Genomic DNA, 14,094 nt, shown 5'->3' with positions numbered 1-14,094 from the left:
CCCAGGGACCTCTCCTGACAGCCACGACTTTTCCAATATGATGGAGAGCGGCTTGGCAGCCCCATCAGCAGCTCCTTCAGGCCCCTGGGGTGCCTGTCATCCGGCCCCATGGACTTGTAGACATTCAGTCTCATGAGGCGGTCTGGGACTTGCTCTGCTCTTACAGTGGGGGGGGATTTACTCCCCCATTTCCCACCTTGAGTTTTAGGGATGCAAGGTTCTGGGCTTTGAGAATGATGAGAATCCTGGCTGCCAGAGAAGACCGAGGCAAAGAACTCCTTCAGTCCCTCAGCCTTCTCCTCATCAGCTGCAGCCAATTCTCCTTTCTCATTTCCCAAGGGGGGCACGTTCTCTTTGGCCTGTCTCTTCTGGCCAATGGACCTGTCAAATCCCTTCTTGTTTTTAACATCCCTTGCCAAGTTCAGTTCCATCTGCGCCTTGGCTTTCCTGATCCCACCTCTGCAAGTCCCAACAGCATCCCTGTATTCTCTCCAGGCTACACACCCTTGCTTCCAGAGCTCGTATTTGCCTTTCTTTTCCCTCAGTGTGACCAGCAGGTCCTTGCTTAGCCATGCTGGCCTCCTGCCCCTCTTGCCCGCTTTCTTATTCAGGGGGATAGAGAGCCTTGGAGCTCTCAGAAAGGCATCCTTAAAGAGTAGCCAGCTGTCCTCAACATCTCTGTCTCTAAGGACCACCTCCCAGGAGATCTTGGCCAACAAGTCCTTAAACAGCCTAAAGTTTGCTCTCTTAAAGTTCAGTGTCCTGGTCCCACGTTTGGCCAGGCCCACATTCCTTGAGACTACAAACTCAACCAGGGCACGGTCACTGCAGCCCAGGCTGTCTCCAACCTTCAGACCTTTACTGATCTCCCCCACACTGGTGAGCACCAGGTCCAGCCGTGCCTCGCCTCTGGTGGGTCTATCCACTATGTGAACCAGAAAGTTACCATCTACACACTCCAGAGCCTCCTGGACCTCCTGCAGCTCGCCGGGTGGTTTTCCCAGCAGATACCCGGGTGGTTCAAGTCCCCATCAGGACGGGTGCCTGTGACCGGGGTGCCTCCTGCAGCTGAAGGGGGAAAGCCTCATCGGTAGTCTCTGCTTGACCAGGTGGCCTGGAGTAGACCCCTGTCACCAGCTGCTCTTTATTAGCCCCGTCCCTAATCCTGACCCACAGGCTCTCACCCTGCTCCTGGCCACCTTCCAGAGAGAGCTCCTCACAGTCCATCCACTCTTGAACATCGAGGGCAACCCCCCCACCCTTCCTTCCCAGCCTATCCCTTCTAAAGAGGGATACCCTCCTAGGGGGTGTTCCAGCTGTGGGAATCATCCCACCATGTTTCCCTGATTGCAACTGGATCATCATTTTCCAGTGACATCAGGGTTTCCAGCTCCTCCTGCTTATTACCCGTGCTGTGTGCATGGGTGTAAAGACACTTCAGCTGGGCTTTCTGGCTCAAGCCCTTTTCTGAGGAGCCCTCCCTCAGACCTCTGTGAGGAATCTGAAGCTTTCCCCCACTGCCTCCTAGAGGGACATTAGCAGGTTCCGGAAGGGGAGTCGGCCATGCTACCTCCTCTGAGGGGTCCATAGAAGTTCCTATGGGGGCTACTTGCCCTAGACTAGCAAGCCTTGCTGTATCCCCTCCCCCTTCCTAAGTAGTTTAAAGCCCTATCAATGAGCCCTGCCATCTCCTGGGCAAGGATCTGCTTCCCCCTGTGAGACAGGGGAGCCCCATAGGCAGTACTCATGCCAGGAGCAGAGTGCATCGTTCCTTGATCAAAAACCCACAGTTCTTGTGCCGACACCAGCCTTTCAGCCAGATACTCAACTCATGGCTTCTCCTGACCTGCTCTGAACCCATCTTTCCACAAGTGGGGATAGAGGAGAAGTGAGGCAGCAAGTGAATGTGGGCAGTAAAGTACATGCAGTGTGCAGAGAGACACGCCTGCTGTGTGAGCTGAAGGGGCTGGATGCAGGGAGGCACCTGGGTTTGGGCCCCCTGTGATGGGCAGGGCTGGGGAGGGGAGTCCAGGCCGTGCAGCAGAGCTTTGCTGGGCAGCAGCTGGGGCCCCTGAGCCTGGGCAGTGCTGGCTCGGGAGTCACCCAGCTGAGAGCCAGAGCCCCTCACTGCCCTGGCTGTTCCTGGCATGCGGGGGCTGTTCTCTGGTTCTGGCAGTGACAAGCACAGGGAACTGGGTTAATTGTGTCTGGGCTGCCAGGTTTATTGGGGGCACTGAGTCAGTTCGTCTGCTACCTGGAAAGATCATCCCCAGGGCCTGTTCTTCCTCTGAAGAGGCAGAGCTGAAGCGTGAGGAAGCCCTGTCAGTTGTAAACCTTGTTCAGGATCTCAGGCGTGTCTCAGACCCAGTGTAACCACCTGAAATGCTGGAGGTTGTCTGAAACTGTCTGGGAATTTTATTTCCCAGCATAACAGCCACTGGAGGAGAGACACTGTGGTATCAGCTGGTGCCTGGGTGATGTTTCACTTCATGTTCAGAGGAACCCTTCTTGCTTTTTACCTGTTATTGGTTAAGAAATATGCTGTGGAGGAAGGGTTTGTGTGTCTGTGTTGTCAGAGGTGGGAGCAAGCGGGGTCACACATCAGGTTAGTGGAAGCAAGAGGTGGAGAGTGCTGGAGGCCGTGAAAGATGCGGGGGTTTGGGGAAGCCCGAGGTGCTGCATTTCCTCACCTGCAGCTGTGCAGGAGCTGTTGAGAGGGCTCACGTTCTGCATGGCAGCAACAGGACTGCAGCAGGCAGAGCAGCAGGTTGCTGTGGGCTGAGGAGGGCTGGGCGTAGCCAGCACCTTACTGGTCTGAGGAGAGTTGAGCTGCTGGAGCGGCCGCTCGTGAGCCGCCCTGTCCTGGGGACCCTGCTTTGGCAGGGGGCTGGACCCCGTGGGCTCGGGGGTCCCTGTGAGCCTGTGATTGCACACATCATGGTGTCTCTGAGAGCTGCTGGGTCTCTGCTGAGGCTGCAGGAGTAGCAGCATTTCCAAAGCAAGGCCCAGAGAGTGCTGCCGTGCTCAGGAAGGAGCGGAGAGCTCAGGAGCTCCCAGGCCCTTTCCAGGCAGAGGGATGTTACAGCCCCTGCCCTGGAAGCGCTGACTTCCCAGGGTGATTTCCCCTGACGTTGTCCAGCAGGTCAGTTAGCAGGAGAGGGTAAACTGTTCCCTTCTGCTGCATTGGGGTGGGCCAGAGGAATCACACACGGGGGTTTTCTCTAGGCTGAAGGTGTAATTTCAGGTCTTAGTAACTCCACATCTCTTCTTTCTACTGACAGCACGGCGACAAGAAGGCAAGTGGAGCCTCTTCCCCGTCGGGAGAGAAGAAAGCAGAAGGGGCAGAGGTAAATTGGCCTGTGTGAACATAGAAAGGGGAAAACTTGGTCACTTATTTCCCCCTAGAGAGACTCTTGTCTTTGGATGGCAGAGTGGTGCTTTTCAGAGAGCTGACTGGTGACCACAGTCACTCCTTACTCACTGCAGGTGTGTGCTGTTTTGCCTTGTGCTGCTGAGCAGCCCCCTGAGCATACTGCTTTTATTTTCCATCCTGATTCTGCATTTCCCAGAGTCACTGGGCTGGAGAAGCCCTTTAAGCTCCTGGAGTCCACCCATCCCTGTCCTGTGCTAAACCAGCTCCCTCCCTGTCCTTCTGGCAGTGAGGGGCCCAGCACTGGGCCCAGCTCCCTCAGCCTCCCCAGTGCCCAGCCCAGGGGCACAGTCCCCTCCCCAGGCCTTTGCTCTGTCCATCCTTTCACAAGCTCTTTATGGTAACGACCCCAGGGGATGTGTCTGTGCAGATGCACTTTGGGATGCATCTGGTGGGGGGGCTGTTTGACTGTGCAGAAGTGCAGCTGAAGGGAGTGCACTGGAACTGCTTCCACCTTGTCTGCATCCTGGCTTTCTTCCAAAGACAGAAATCCCCCCTTAGCTGCAGATGTGGCACATCTGGGCCGCCTCCTGACACGCTTCCAATGTATGGTCAGTGCTGTATTGTAGAACAAACACTTGTCTATAGACACACAGAATCACTAGGTTGGAAAAGACCTTTGAGATCATTGAGTCCAACCCTACCTGTCCTCTACTAAACCACATCCCTGAGCACCTTGTCTGCCCAGTCCTGTTTAATATCTTCATTGATGCCCTTGATGAGGGAACAGCATCCACCCTCAGCAAGTACGCCGATGATACAAAGCTGGGAGGATTGGCTGACACGCAGGAACACTGCGCTGCCATCCAGAGAGACCTGGACAGGCTGGAGAGCTGGGCAGGGAGAAACCAGATGAGGTTCAACAAGAGCAAGTGTAAAGTCTTGCACCTGGGGAGGAACAACCGACTATATCAGTACAGGCTGGGGGATGACCTGCTGGAAAGGAGCTCTGTGGAGAAGGACCTGGGGGTTCTGGTTGATGACAGGGTGGCCATGAGCCAGCAGTGCACACTGGTGGCGAAGAGAGCCAATGGGATCCTGGGATGCATCAGGAAGAGTATGTCCAGCAGGTCGAAGGAAGTGATCCTCCCTCTCTACTCTGCGTTGGTCAGGCCCCACCTGGAGTACTGTGTCTAGTTCTGGGCTCCATGGTATAAAAAAGACAGGGATCTCCTGGAGAGAGTCCAGAGAAGGGCCACGAAGATGATTAGGGGCCTGGAACATCTCCCATATGAGGAAAGGCTGAGTAAGCTGGGTCTGTTCAGCCTGGAGAAAAGAAGGCTTAGGGGAGACCTAATTAGTGTTTATAAATATCTTAGACTTGGGATGCAGGGGGATTTGGCCAGCCCCTTTTCAGTGGTGTGTGGGGACAGGACCAGGGGCAATGGCTGCAAGCTGGAGCACAGGAAGTTCCGCACCAACATGCAGAAGAACTTTTTCCCAGTGAGGGTGACGGAGCAGTGGAATGGGCTGCCCAGGGAGGTGGTTGAGTCTCCTTCTCTGGAGATATTCAAGTCTCGTCTGGATGCCTATCTGTGTAATATGAGATAGCGAGCCTGCTTTGGCAGGGGGGTTGGACCCGATGATCTCTTGAGGTCCCTTCCAACCCCTAAGATTCTGTGATTCTGTGATTCTGTGCCCGTCTTTTAAATACTTCCAGGGTCGGTGACTCAACCCCCTCCCCGGGCAGCCTGTGCCAGTGCCCAACAGCCCTTTCAGTGAAGAACTTATTCCTAATGTCTAACCTGACCCTGCCCTGGCACAGCTTGAGGCTCTTCCCCCTTGTCCTTTCACATCGCTTGGGTGAGGAGACCAACACCCACCTCTCTAGACCCTCCTTTCAGTTAACTGCAGGTGGTGATGAGGTCTCCCCTCAGCCTCCTCTTCTCCAGGTTGAACAACCCCAGTTCCCTCAGCTGCTCCTTGTAATGTTGCTCTCCAGCCCCTTCCCCAGCCTGGTTGCCCTTGTCTGGACACACTCTAGGAACCTCAATGTCTTGTAATGAAGAGCCCAAAACTGGACACAGCACTTGAGGTGCAGCCTCACCAATGCTGAGTACAGGGGCACAGTCACCTCCCTAGACCTACTGGCCACACTATTTTTGATACAAGCCAGGATGCCGTTAGGGATCTTGGCCACCTGGGCACACTGCTGGCTCATAATCAGTCTGCAGTCAACCAACATCCCCAGGCCCTTCTGCACCAGGCAGCTTTTTAGCCACTCTTCCCCAAGCCTTTACCACAGCATTTGGCCTTGTTGAAGCTCATGCCATTGATCTGAAGATACTGCCTCCTCCAGAGGGGTGTTTCAGTGCAGGAGTCCCTGCTGGGGTGTGACATGCCGCCCACACAGGCACCGTCACAGCCTGAGCAGGGGGGCTGCTGCTCATCCCCAGGGGCCATGTGGGTGGTGGGCAGCCTTAGGGGGAGTGAAATTAAAGCTTATTGTGAGCAGGAACTTGGGTTAATCAGTTAAACAGAGTCAGGAAAAAGCTGTTCCTGCAAACATGTCTCTGTCCCAGGGGCAGCGGAACAGCCCTAGAGACACAGGCAGGAGGGGCAGAAGAGAAAGAAGGGAGTAAACTCTTCCCTGGCCTGTAGAAAGCCTGTCTGAGACAGGCTGCAGGGCAACTGAAGCCACCATCAGCTCAGTGTGCTCTCCTGAATACTGACCACAGCATCCTAAGCAGAGCAATAAATCCCAGTCCCAGGGTCATCTTGTAGCAGGAACTGATTTGGTGTCCACCCTGGAACACGTCTGTAGAGGCAGAAAGCGTTGGCCACGTGGTGCTCCCAGCTTCACCTGGCTGTACAGGTGTTAAAATCAGGATGTTACCAGCTCCCCCCAGGCAAGGCAGCTCTGGCACCTCTTCCCAAGAGATCCCACCTTCTCCCCCTCCACGGAAGGGGGTATCTTCATCCCTGGGACACCCTCAGACCCAGAGTCACCGTGCAGCTGCATCCACAGCCCGGGAACAGCAGAGCCCGTGAGTCACCCAGCACAGCTTGGCTGGGAACTGGATTAGAGAGATCAGGAGCCTGGGCAGAATCCTGTGTGCAGGAGGAGGAGAGCCCTGGCACACAGGTACTTCCAGCCTGGCCTTCCTTACCTGCAGTGGCTGCAGCAGCAGAAGCCCCACTGCTCTGAGGGTGCAGCAGTGATCCCCCCGTGTTTAATAAAGGGAGATCAAATCAATACCCCTTGGATATGCAGACTTGCCCAGGAGGACATGCATCAGGTGTTCATGTTGGACTGTGCCATTCACAGGCTCATGATGACACTGCACAGAGAATGCAGGTGGGACAGGGGCTTGAAGGTAAGCCCAGAATCCCATGGGGAAAGAATGTGCAGTCAGTGTCCAGGACGTGCTGCTGAGAGCCAGCAGCAGCGTTTCAGCTTCCACCCTCCAGCTCTTGCTCCAGAGCTGCTGGAGCAGCATCCCCTCTGCCTCTGCCTGTGGTGGGAAGGGCCTCACACCAGAGCAGCTCCCAGCCAGTACCAGAACGTGGCTGAAATGATGCTGTTTTACAGCTCCTTTCTGCATGCTGGCCAGAGAAGAACCAAAACACAGCAGGGAGGCAGGGAAGCAAGACCTGGATTCCTCAGAACCCCTCACTGTGTTCCTCCTCTGAGGACACCAGGTGTAGGGGGACAAAAGCCCAGGCAAACAACACCAGCTGAAATCAGTAATTTGGCAGCAAAGGAGAAAGAAACCTCACAAGTGCTCCTGTCAGAGTTGCTCCTGCCCCTCCCCAACAGCCCTTTGCCAGGTGTAAGGTCTTTATTCAGCACCCTCCTGTGCTGTACACAGGGCTGTACAGCATGACTGCAGCAGGGTGTGTTGGGGGGGTCTTGCACACCACGTCTGGTGAAACAGCCTAAGCTGGGGCTTCAGATCCCCTGAGCACACTCCCTGCCCTCCTTTCAGTGCCACATTGCACACCCAGACACCAGCAGTGCCCAGGGTAGACTCCCAGGCTGACCCAGAAGCTCTCCTGGATCTCTCCACCCGCAGCAGGACCCAGGGAACACTGTGTTCCCCATCGGGTGCTGCCAGTAACACAAAGACCCAGGAAGCCCTTGGAGCCAGAGCAGCAGAGGCGCCAGGGCAGAGGCACGAACACGATACGAAGGTGATTAAGGGCCTGGAGCATCTCCCCTCTGAGGAAAGGCTGAGGGAGCTGGGGCTGTTCAGCCTTGAGAAGAGAAGACTAAGGGGGGACGTAATCAGTGTTTATAAATACCCGATGCAGGGGAAATCAGCCAGCCCCTTTTCAGTGTCTGTGGGGACAGGACAAGGGGCAGTGGCTGCAAGTTGGAGCATGGGAAGAACTTTTCCCCAGTGAGGGTGAGGGAGCCCTGGGACAGGCTGCCCAGGGGGTGTGGAGTCTCCTTCTCTGGAGAGATCCCAGCCCCACCTGGACGCCTGTGTGACTGATATGAGCTGGGGAGCTGCTTTGGCAGGGGGGTTGGACCCGATGAGCTCTCGAGGTCCCTCCCAACCCCTACAATTGTGTGATTCTGTGACACACAGAACGGGAGCCTGAGGTTCACAGCCATCCCAGAGATCACACCTCTGGGGCTGCAGGAAGGCAGGACCATGCAGGACATGGCAAGACAAGGTTTGCTGTGCCGAGCCTGGCCACAGCTTTCCACGTCCCATTTCTCTGCCCTAACGGTAAACAAGGGCAGGTGTGAAGGAAAACAAAGCCAGGGATGCAGAAATAGTTCAAGTCCACATTGATACTCCTTCCAGACACTCCCACAAATTCCAAGCAGCTGGGACCCAGGGACTTCTTATCTCACTGTGTCTGCCGTTTCTCTTCCCTTGTTTTTTTCCCAACCCCCCTTAAAATCATCTCCCTTTTAGCACCCAGAGGCTGCAAGAATATTTGTAACTGGAGAAGCCCTGACTTTGCCCTTCCCTTTGCATCTTTACTTCCCTGCTGGGAGAGTGATGTGGCCACCTCTGTTGTCACTCAGTTACCCCTGTGCAGCACTGGGGCACACCCCCTATTTTCCCTGACACCCTCCAGTGAAGTATCTGGGGTTCCTGCTGCTTTAGCTGTTAGTACACCAGAGTTGCTCTGCCCCAGGAACGGGCTCAGGCTTACCTGTGCTCCATAAACCAGGCCAAGAGAACTCAGCCTGCTCTGGGAGGAGCCAGGCTGTCTGAACTGAGTCAGCTTGAACTAGAAGGTACATAGGAGAGCTTGTTTTTTCAGATGACTTGCCTTGCATGAAGCATTGCAATGGACATTTGTTTCAATTCCTGGTTTTTTACAGTTGCACTTGGCTTTTCTCCATCAGGGTTTGACATGTGTTATGTCTCTTTTTCTTTGTAGAAGCCACCAGTGAGTGCTCATGTCAGCAACCCCCCCAAAACACAGACAAATGGAACCCCTTCTGCTGCTAAGGTAATGTGTGTGCTGAAGGAAAACCACCTCTTCTCAATGAAGGGCTTGTCCTGGAATCACAGGGGACTCTCTCCAGGGAAGGAGACTCCACCCCCCCTGGGCAGCCTGTCCCAGGGCTCCCTCACCGGCAAGAAGTTCTTCCCCAGACTGGGGGGGAACTCCCTGGGCTCCAACTTGAGCCCATCGTCCCTTGTCCTGTCCCCACAGACACTGGGAAGGGGCTGCCCATTCCCCTCTGCATCCCATGATGCAGTCTGAGCTGTTCCTTGTCCTTCCCACCAGCGAGGCCGTCCTGGGGTCCCTGGGGGCCGTGGAGTTGATGTTGTGCTCAGAGGGTGGTTGTGGGAACGCTGCAGCCCCAGTGTCTGCCCCAGAGATGCTGGGGCTGGGAACCAGGGAGAGCAGAGAAGCTGTGATAGCCCAGAGGGGCCACCCTGAGCTCCATCCCCCCACTGGGACACAGCGCTCCGCTCCCTTCCCCATCCTGGCACTGGCTGCCCTCGTGATGCCGTCTGGGGGTGAGGAGGAGGAGGAGGAGATGGGCTTGGGGAGGAAGGGGGACCCTGGCTTTAGCCCTGGTAAAGCTCTGGCACGCTCAGGGGCAGCCCGGTAAAGCTCCTGCACTCTGCCACTTGGCTTGATAAAGGAACAAAAGTGCCCTGGGGTGTGGTTGGTGTTGCTTCTTTTACAGCTGTGTCCAGATGTGAGGCAGCAAATGAATGTGGGCAGTAAAGTACATGCAGTGTGCAGAGAGACACGCCTGCTGTGTGAGCTGAAGGGGCTGGATGCAGGGAGGCACCTGGGTTTGGGCCCCCTGTGATGGCCGGGCTGGGGAGGGGAGTCCAGGCCGTGCAGCAGAGCTTTGCTGGGCAGCAGCTGGGGCCCCTGAGCCTGGGCAGTGCTGGCTCGGGAGTCACCCAGCTGAGAGCCAGAGCCCCTCACTGCCCTGGCTGTTCCTGGCATGCGGGGGCTGTTCTCTGGTTCTGGCAGTGACAAGCACAGGGAACTGGGTTAATTGTGTCTGGGCTGCCAGTTTGATTGGGGGCACTGAGTCAGTTCGTCTGCTACCTGGAAAGATCATCCCCAGGGCCTGTTCTTCCTCTGAAGAGGCAGAGCTGAAGCGTGAGGAAGCCCTGTCAGTTGTGAACCTTGTTCAGGATCTCAGGCGTGTCTCAGACCCAGTGTAACAACCTGAAATGCTGGAGGTTGTCTGAAACTGTCTGGGAATTTTATTTCCCAGCATCACAGCCACTGGAAAAGAGACACTGTGGGGTTTTCCTGGAGTTTTATTTCTTCCTTCAGCTGTAGAATTTTCCCACCTTGAAGGGAATAGCTGGGTCTGGAATAATCCAGAATCATCTCCCTTTACCTAAGGAAACAAGCCCGACGTAACAGAGCTTCACTCTCAGGTGTCCCCGTTGCTCTGGGAGCTCCCGGGAGCTGAGATACCAGCTGGTGCCTGGGTGATGTTGCACTTCATGTTCAGAGGAACCCTTCTTGCTTTTTACCTGTTATTGGTTAAGAAATATGCTGTGGAGGAAGGTTTTGTGTGTCTCTGTTGTCAGAGGTGGGAGCAAGCGGGGTCACACATCAGGTCAGTGGAAGCAAGAGGTGGAGAGTGCTGGAGGCCATGAAAGATGCCACAGGAATCACACACGGGGGTCTTCTCTAGGCTGAAGGTGTAATTTCAGGTCTTAGTAACTCCACATCTCTTCTTTCTACTGACAGCACGGTGACAAGAAGGCAAGTGGAGCCTCTTCCCCGTCGGGAGAGAAGAAAGCAGAAGGGGCAGAGGTAAATTGGCCTGTGTGAACATAGAAAGGGGAAAACTTGGTCACTTATTTCCCCCTAGAGAGACTCTTGTCTTTGGATGGCAGAGTGGTGCTTTTCAGAGAGCTGACTGGTGACCACAGTCACTCATTACTCACTGCAGGTGTGTGTGTTGTTTTGCCTTGTGCTGCTGAGCAGCCCCCTGAGCATACTGCTTTTATTTTCCATCCTGATTCTGCATTTCCCAGAGTTACTGGGCTGGAGAAGCCCTTTAAGCTCCTGGAGTCCACCCGTCCCTGTCCTGGGCTAAACCAGCTCCCTGAGCACCTCATCTCCCCTCTGTTAAACACCCCCAGGGCTGGGGACTCAGCCCCTCCCTGGGCAGCCTGGGCCAGGCCCTGACAGCTCTGCCAGGGAAGAACTTTTCCCTCCCAGCTGAGCTGACCCTGCCCTGGGGCAGCTTGAGCCCATTGCCCCTTGTCCCATCTCCTGTCCCCTGGCTGCAGAGACCATCGCCCACCTCTCTGCACCCTCCTGGCAGGGCGGGGAGGTGGGGAGAAGGTCTCCCCTCAGCCTCCTCTTCTCCAGGCTCAACACCCCCAGCTCCCTCAGCTGCTCCTCAGAGGATTTGCCCTCCAGCCCCTTCCCCAGCCTGGTTGCCCTTCTCTGCACTCGCTCCAGGCCCTCCATGTCCTTCTGGCAGTGAGGGGCCCAGCACTGGGCCCAGCACTCCAGCTGCGGCCTCCCCAGTGCCCAGCCCAGTGCTGCACAGGGGTAACTGAGTGACAACAGAGGTGGCCACATCACACTCCCAGCAGGGAAGTAAAGATGCAAAGGGAAGGGCAAAGTCAGGGCTTCTCCTGTTTCAAATATTCTTGCAGCCTCTGGGTGCTAAAAGGGAGATGTTTTCAAGGGGGGGTGGGAAAAAAACAAGGGAAGAGAAACGGCAGACACAGTGAGATAAGAAGTCCCTGGGTCCCACCTTCTTTCAATTTGTGGGAGTGTCTGGAAGGAGTATCAACATGGACTTGAACTATTTCTGCATCCCTGGCTTTGTTTTCCTTTTCATCTGCCACTGGCTACCGTTAGGGCAGAGAAATGGGACGTGGAAAGCTGTGGCCAGGCTCGGCACAGCAAACCTTGTCTTGCCATGTCCTGCATGGTCCTGCCTTCCTGCAGCCCCAGAGGTGTGATCTCTGGGATGGCTGTGAACCTCAGGCTCCCGTTCTGTGTGTCACAGAATCACACAATTGTAGGGCTTGGAAGGGACCTGGAGAGCTCATCGGGTCCAACCCCCCTGCCAAAGCAGCTCCCCAGCTCATATCAGTCACACAGGCGTCCAGGCAGGGCTGCAAGTAAAGATGCAAAGGGAAGAGCAAAGTGGTGGCTTTTCCATTCATAAATCTTCTTGCAACCCACACAAAACCTTGACAGCCCCTTCCTAGTGCCACCAAGTCCTGCTGCAGCCCCTGAGCCTCCAGCCTCAGCAGCTGCACAGCCCCGGCCTGGGGCAGTTCCTGCACAGCCCATTCCCTGCAGCAGCTCACCAGGTCTGTGGCTGCCTCTTGCCTTCACTAATTGCTCAGGTCTCAGTCTCTGGGCAGCTCTCCCCCTCCCTTTCCTCACCCCCCAGCTGAGAAGAAACACTTGCACATCCACACAGGGAACCAGTGCCAGGGGCTGGGTCTGCTCTGATCACAGCCTCCTCAGCAGGGCTTTTCTTCTCAGGGCTCCACTCACCAGGTACCCTCCAAGGAGCAGACACTCTCCTGCCTCAGCCTTGTCCCCTCACCACAGTGAAGACTGCCCTTGGTATGGAGCAGCCTTCCAGCCCCAGGGGACAGTGCTCCTGCAGGCAGCTGGCAGGGCTGGGATGCCTCACAGGCAATGCCAAGGTGCACAACGCCCTGGCTGGGCAGGGACACCCCCCAGCCCAGGGTGCCCCAAGCCCCATCCAACCCAGCCCTGAGCCCTGCCAGGGATCCCGGGGCAGCCCCAGCTTCTCTGGGCACCCTGGGCCAGGGCCTCCCCCCTCCCAGGGAAGAGATTCTTCCTTATACCTCAGTGACATGGCTTCCTGACACCCAGCAACAGAAACACTCCAGGCATGAGGCAGCCTCCCTCCTCCCTGCCCTGCACAGTCTGAACTGCAGAGCGAAAAACAATCACAGAACCACAGAATCAGCACAGATCACAGGGGCTGGGAGGGACCCCCAGAGCTCAGGATCAGATCCCCTCTCAGGCTTCTCCTCTGCAGGCTGAACAGCCCCAGCTCCCTCAGCCTTTCCTCCCAGGGGAGATGCTCCAGGCCCTTCATCCCCTTCGCAGCCTCCTCTGGACTCTCTCCAGGAGATCCCTGGCTGGTTGATCCCAGGGAGCCCAGCACTGGACACACCACTCCAGGCAATGGTCAGCTTTAGGCTGGAACAAGATGATCTCTAAGGTGCCCTCCAACCCACAGCGTTCTGTGGCTCACAGAGGTGCCCATAACCTTTAGTCTGCTGATGAGCAGCTGAATGTGTGTCTGTGCACGCTGTCTGGTAGGGACAGGAGAGGGATTCACTGGAGGGAGAGAGCTGCACGCTGCAGTTGTGTTAGGAGGAGTCAGAGCACAGGTGGTTCTGGGGCTGACAGCAGGAGTGTCACAGAATCACAGGCTTGCAGGGCTCGGAAGGGACCTCAGGAGAGCATTGAGTCCACCCCCCTGCCCAGGCAGGGTCCTGGGCTTGTGTTAGGGTCGGACTGGGGAGTGCTCAGAGGCAAAGGGTCAGGTCACAGGGATGTGCCTGAACTCTTTCTGCCTTGGTTTTCAGAACCTTACAGTTGTTGAGCTCACTTTTAAAGAGAATCAGACACTTCTTGAGCATCTAAATCAGCAGCTGGGGTGCACCTGCCTCCCAGTGACAGTGAATGATGTGCTTCTGTTCTCCCCCTCTGGCCCTCTGTTTTCCCCTGTCTCCTGACCCCCTGGTCCTGAGTGAAGCTGCGTGCAGCACCCCACTGCAGAGTGTGTGAGTGGCAATGTCCTGCCTTCTCTTTCCCTCCTGGGGTTCCCAGGCTTTCAGCAGTTTGCATTTCACAGTACTGTCCTGGGAGAGATGGTGGGGTTCTCCTGTACTGGAGAATCTGGGGTGGATCTCCAGCTGACCCTTGCCCTCCCCCCAGACTGGGATGGTTCCCAGGCACTAGTGCTTTGGAAACTATTGGCTGCTAAAAGGGAGATGTTTTCAAGGGGGGGTGGGAAAAAAACAAGGGAAGAGTAACGGCAGACACGGTGAGATAAGAAGTCCTTGGGTCCCACCTTCTTTCAATTTGTGGGAAAGCTTGGAAGGAGTATCAACATGGACTTGAACTATTTCTGCATCCCTGGCTTTGTTTTCCTTTTCATCTGCCGCTGGCTACCGTTAGGGCAGAGAAATGGGACGTGGAAAGCTGTGGCCAGGCTCGGCACAGCAAACCTTGTCTTGCCATGTCCT

General features: G+C 55.9%; 1 protein-coding gene across 1 annotated transcript in view; it reads left to right on the top strand.

Moving 5' to 3' along the window:
* Positions 1-14,094, top strand: part of CAST (calpastatin) — a 109,683-nt gene that overhangs the window by 44,327 nt on the left and 51,262 nt on the right. Inside the window, exons 10-12 of the mRNA XM_084278940.1 lie at positions 3,282-3,347; positions 8,777-8,848; positions 10,577-10,642. The gene's annotated coding sequence lies outside the window, so the exon portion shown is untranslated. The remainder of the gene's footprint in view (positions 1-3,281; positions 3,348-8,776; positions 8,849-10,576; positions 10,643-14,094) is intronic.

Source organism: Gallinula chloropus, assembly GCF_964237585.1.
Source record: "Gallinula chloropus genome assembly, chromosome: Z".
Taxonomy (NCBI): Eukaryota; Metazoa; Chordata; class Aves; order Gruiformes; family Rallidae; genus Gallinula; species Gallinula chloropus.
The sequence above is the reverse complement of the archived record's forward strand: the minus strand, read 5'-3'. Positions and strand labels throughout refer to the sequence as shown.